General features: G+C 41.7%; 1 long non-coding RNA gene across 1 annotated transcript; it reads left to right on the top strand.

Annotated features, from left to right (window-relative positions):
* Nucleotides 1-648: 648 nt before the first annotated feature.
* LOC137475207 (uncharacterized) lies at nucleotides 649-4,367 on the top strand. The gene is made up of 3 exons (XR_010999760.1): nucleotides 649-668; nucleotides 3,561-3,633; nucleotides 3,785-4,367. It is a non-coding gene; the product is annotated as an uncharacterized lncRNA (long non-coding RNA).
* Nucleotides 4,368-5,796: the final 1,429 nt, after the last annotated feature.

Raw genomic sequence — 5,796 nt, 5'->3', positions numbered from 1 at the left:
TCTTTGTAACTGGTTCCGTAAGCACAACTAAAGGACTGGAGTGGAGAGAGCTATTAAAAACCATGCTGACATCCAAATTGTCCCTTGGCAACTTAAAAAAAGCCTCCAGAATTTACCATGTCCTCTTTGTTTTATTAGTCTTCTTAATATTCAAATGAAGAGAGAGTTTTCCAAAGTTTGTCCTCAGCCTGCCTAGCTTGCAGAAGCTTGGCAGACTTCAAAGGAGCTGCAACAATTTGTTGTGGTTCTTATCCAGTGATTTTGTGATGATGAATACATATTCTATCTGGAGAGTAGCTCACGTATAAAGATTACAGTTAGCAGAACACTGTAGATTACCTGGGTTTATAGATTTACCCCTTCCCTCCCTTAGGTCCTTGTCATTTAAACGTGTGGAAGCAGGATTTCTTTTCCTCCTGAGTTAATTTTCCAGTTAGCGAGCCCTGACGGCTTTTTTCCCTCCCCCAGTGAAGCTTCACAAGCACGGCCGTGGGAGGAAGGAAAGGGAGTTTTGTGGTTACGTCAGATTTGGAACTTTGGATGTCAGAGCTCTGCTGCCAGTCCTGTTTCCATGCGACTCCAAGCAAATCATGTAACTTGTTTTCCAAACTGTGTTGTAGCACTTGGTGCACCATGCCACTGCACCCTGTGGCTGCATTCTCTGACTGGTATCAAACAGATGATTTTCATTCTTTTAATATAAATTTCTCCAAATGACCATGCTTTAAAGAGAAAACATGCTGGGAGGGTAACTGCCCCCTATGTAAATGTTGGCTTCTCATCCTGGTGAGAGTCTGAGGTTTAATTCTCAGGGGTAAAATCCAGACTGTTTTAGGTCATGCTCAGATTTCACAGGACATGAGTGACTGTGATTGTGTCAAGGGAGGGCAGCTGTGGCAGTCCTTGGTTTGGGTACTCCAGCTTTTTGTGCCATGTGGTCAGTATGGAGAACCATGTCAAGGTGTAAGGTTTCTCTTTGGGTTTTGATTCTTGATATCCTCTGCAGCTTATGTGGGCTTTTTTCAGCTCCACCCTGAACATGTATTTTCCTTCTGTGTGTACCCATTACAGCTTTTTTTGAATTAGTGAAGTCTTTTTAACACCCTTACTTGGGGAGGATATTTAGACATTCTAGTGATCCTAAGTTAGTCCCTTTAGATCCCTTGGTGTTGCTATTATTTTCCAAATTAACCTCTAATTTATTAACATTCCTTATAACAGCTGTAATGATTTTTGTCACATATACCAACTACCAGAATAATTCAGAAGTGGTTGCTTCCTCCTTTTATCACTAGTACTGAAGTGGAAAAATGCCTTCCCAAAGGATTTCCCAGTAAAAAATATGGGGTAGTAAAGCACAAAGTGCTGCATGGACCATTAGGAATGGCCCAGCCACTTAACTGGCAGCTCAGTAGCTCAGAGGAGGTCAGAGAGCTGCATAAAAAGATGGGTTTTTGCTTTGCTCCTCCTGTTCTTTTTGCCTTGTTCTGTAGTGCACCCAGGACTGTGACTGTTTCCACAGTCCTGCTCTCCGTGGGGACAGAGATGCATTCCTGGGAGCAGGATTTGTTTTGATGGACTTGCTTGATGTCCTTAAGTGGGTTGATTTTATGCCTGTAAAGTTCTCATTTTCTGTTACTCACTGTTTCTTTAAGAAGAAAGCTACCTCTGTGGTTGCCATGGAAAGCCCTGCATATCTCATGAGACTGAACCACAGAATATATAGTGCAGCCACAGAAAATATCTGGGAATATGTTTGCTGGAGAGCTGCAGTCCTCAGGAGCTTGGAAGTCTTGTAAATGGAGATGCCTCAGCTGGGAAAGGGAATTTCTTTCCCCCAGGCAGCTAAAGTGGGCATGGGGATTTGATGATGCCTTTGTTAAGGGGGCAGTGGATACCTGGGGAGCAGCTCAGGGATGTTGGGGTGGCCCAATACAGTCACTGCAGTGGAGGGAGCTGGTGGCAGGACAAGCACAGGACTGGAGTGGGAGCCACTGGTGCTCCTCTGCCCCTGGTAGCTTGTGGGGGCTGACAACAAACATGCACACAGACAGCGTGCACAAGCCCTGCTGCTCCAACAGCTTGCTAAAGAACTGGTTCCCACACCTTCCTCTAATCTAAAAACCACAGTTTCCACTCATTCCAGCTGCCAAAACCTACAAGCTCCCCGTCAACTTCCTTAACACAATGCCCTACTTCATACTAAAATGAAACTTGGAAGTGAAAATCAATTGGGATGAATATTGAATTAAAGATAGTACATTGATTAAACTACCAATTCTCATTTATTTATTTTTTAAAGGGCCCGTTAAGAATGCCTCAATCAATGATAAGATTATTGGGTCTGGAACAGAACTGAGGCCAAGTATAACTTTAAAGGCTCTCTCTATCTCTGCAAATGTTGATTTTTTTTTTTTAAGTGAACATTACTGGCTTATTTTTCCAATCCAAGAGTTAAAGGAAAAGTTTGGCCATTAAAAACAAACAAACAAACAAAACCCCAAACAAAACCAAAAGCCAAACTTTCACATCTCAGCAAAATCTCTTTCTGAGGACAGATTCATTGATATTCTGGTGTCCTTGTGCTCAATGACAACCAAAATGTCACTTTAATACACAAATTTGCCCAAGAACTGTTTGGGGATACTGAATGCTCTCTCGGCTTTTGAACAGGAGTTGCAGGACCCACAGGACTCAGGGATGAAACAAATTTTTAGTCTTCTCCCATCCTTACAGTGTGGCTGCCACTGGACCATGCTGGAGCTCAGGCTACCAAACATTTCCACTGTATGTCTTTGTTTTTAAAATACAGTAGATTTTGCTGAGAGACTTTCAAAATCAACATTTTCTAAGGTAGTTTTAATTCAGGTAGTTCTGCTGCTCCCAGGAGAGAGACTGGGGACACATTGCACAACCTGTGTTCACTTTGCACAGCTCCTGGAAATTGCTCCAGATGTCTCATGTGCCCAAAGATGGTGAGGCATGTGCCCCATAGGGGACAGCTTTTTGGCTCTGAATGGAACAGGTTTGCTCAGAAATAATACAGCTCCCTAGTTCTGCAGTGCTCAATGCTCCTCGCACAGACTATAAAACTCCATGTGCAAAAAAGCCATATACAGGGGTGTAGAGGAGTCACTGAAATGAATTGTAGAAACTGATAAAGTCCCTCTTTGTTTGTTCCTTATCTTAAGCCAGTTGCTGAGCCTTTTGTGCACACAGGAAGGTCACGTTGTGGTTTAGCATCTCTTCAGCCCTCATCAGCTCCTGCCTAAGTTCACCTCAAGGGCAGTAGGAAATGCTTTGGTGAAAAGCAAATTTGTCTCACTCTCCTGCCAAGCTGGGAGAGCTTTTCTGCTGGTGCTTCTGCCACACTCCTACACCCACATGTAGCTCATCCATGCCATTGTTGGCCCTAAGCTCCCTGCAGGCCCCCAAACCCCTTAATCTGCCTTGCACCCCCCTCCTTGGCTCACAACCTGTCATTGGGCATGGTTGGTCCAACTGAAACATGAAAGAGATGTTTTAATCTGCAGCTTTAATTGCCCATTTTTTTTTTCAAGACAGAGTCACAAATTCTTCTTCAGGGCTTTCTGCCACCCTGAGCTGCAGATATTCCCAGTTAGACCTCAGCAGGTACAGCCTCACTCCTGGATCCATCCAGGTCCAAGGTACAAATCTCTCTGCAAATCCCTTCCTGGTACTTCCAGGTACTTTCAGATCTCCAGGACCCTGCTGATCTGCATCAAACTCTCTCCCAACAGTGCATTTATTTTATATTCACCAGAAAGCAGAGCTTTTGTGGGCATAGGAGAAAGGACAACAAAGCTTCTCTTGTAATATTTAGCTCCACTGTTATGTGATGCCTCACCTCTGGCCTGAGCCCAGCCTCACCAGCTGGAAAATGGGTGAATGGATGCAGAGAGGGCTGGACAATGATTCCCCTACAAGGATCAGTTGATGCAGTGACACAGCCATTTACTACCCTCAGTTTTTGGGAAGTTTATGAAAGAAGGAGTGCTCGTAGATTGACTTTTTTGCTTTCAGTTTACAGTTTTCAATTTCTAAGGAGTTCCACTGACAAAATACATCTTGCTGAACTTGGTAATATGACTACATAGATGATGCCTGCAAGCCATTCTCAGAAAAGTTTTAGTATTAGTTTAACAAGAAAATGAAACAATGCAAATATTTTTCAGATAATATCATCAAATTCTATGCAAGTTCTCTGCATAGAGAATCTGTTTTGTGTTTGAGACCAAAGATTTGTCACACAAAGCAACAATTGATGGATAGAGATACACTGAGCATGATGCACAAGTTTGCTTTTTGCCAGTACAGACTCAGGCTGGATAATTTTGCAAACTATTTATATTTCCAATAAATCCCCTCCCTGCCTACACCTTCTGGGTTGGAGGGTGCTCATGGCCACCACATGCAGATCAGAGATTTCTCCTGCAGATCAGAGATTTCTCCTGAAAGCCTTTTGCTGCAGGTTGGCCTCTGACTGCAGTAAAAGCCTTCACACCAACTTGCAAGCCACAGTCTTCTTTCAGTAGCCCTGATAACATCTCAGTGCTCCCAGCAGTAACTTGGGCTCTCCCTCTCCCAGGCTGGACAACAGCATTACCAGAGGCATGCTGCACAGTGGAATTCAGCAAAAGCCCTCCATATGTTTTATGCAAAAGAAAACATTACTTTTGGCACAATGTTTTGCACTAGAAGCCAATTGCCACCAGAATACAAATGCAAGACTTGCCAGAACAAACCTAATTGCAATACTTCGGAGGTGTTTTGTATTTTTCTTCCTAATTGTGTCCAGGTGTGTTGAATTGTTTGAGGGAAATTCATAGTGTTGAGAAACACAAACCGGTGAACTGTTTAGCTAATGACGGCAGCAATATATTTGCTGATCCTGAATCCCTGAATTAATTTTTTGCTTTGTTGGTTCTACTATAAGTATTATAAATCTAAATAAACAACATTACATGTAACAGCTACTTCTGAGATGCTTACTGTTGGAGTTTATGGATACACAAATATATGAATTAATGGATTATTTTTGAGTGAGCACTAATAGGTAAAAGAAAAATAAGAGAAAATAAGGTAAAGATTATATGAAAATTTTCCAGATATTTAAAAATAAGGCTTTAAACAAACCCAAATATTTTTAAGAATTTTGATCCATAGAGCGTTTTCACTATTTTTACTCTTCATCTTGGTTCAGTATATTTTTATGAGTTCCTGAAAGTATTTGAGTGAAGCGAAAATTTTATTTTATCAGTTGTAACTTCTATGACAAATGAGATAACTGTGTGATGGTATATGCTGCAAATAAGACATATTCCTCCAAAATCCTCCTTCTATAGTAGTTTCTTCATTGACAAAATTGAGATAACCACAGTCTTTTCCTATTGTCAAATATTTTGTGATTTGCCAGCACAGAGAGAACTCAACCTAAGAACAGAAAAGTATTTTTCCTACCAGCAATGCCTGAGGAATAAAGAAAAGAAAATGATGTAGTATGGGGAAAATGGAATAGCCAAGGGAAATGTGGAAGGTAGGTGGTTTCTTTATTTGTGTGTGGATACACAGAAGCAGTGCACACACAGGCATTTTTCACAAAGTCTGTTAAATCATGTGAAAAACTCACTGAGCTCAATAGCTCATTTCAGTGTCATTTGCTAACAAAAATGCATGTGTGTGTATCTCCCTAGGATGGCCTCTTCGGATACTGGGGAGTCCTTCAAAGACAGTTCCTAAATCTATTAAATTGTGATTTTTAAATGGATGACTCTC

The sequence above is a fragment of the Anomalospiza imberbis genome, chromosome 1 (assembly GCF_031753505.1).
Source record: "Anomalospiza imberbis isolate Cuckoo-Finch-1a 21T00152 chromosome 1, ASM3175350v1, whole genome shotgun sequence".
In the NCBI taxonomy this organism is placed as follows: Eukaryota; Metazoa; Chordata; class Aves; order Passeriformes; family Viduidae; genus Anomalospiza; species Anomalospiza imberbis.
This window is presented reverse-complemented; position numbering and strand designations above follow the sequence as displayed.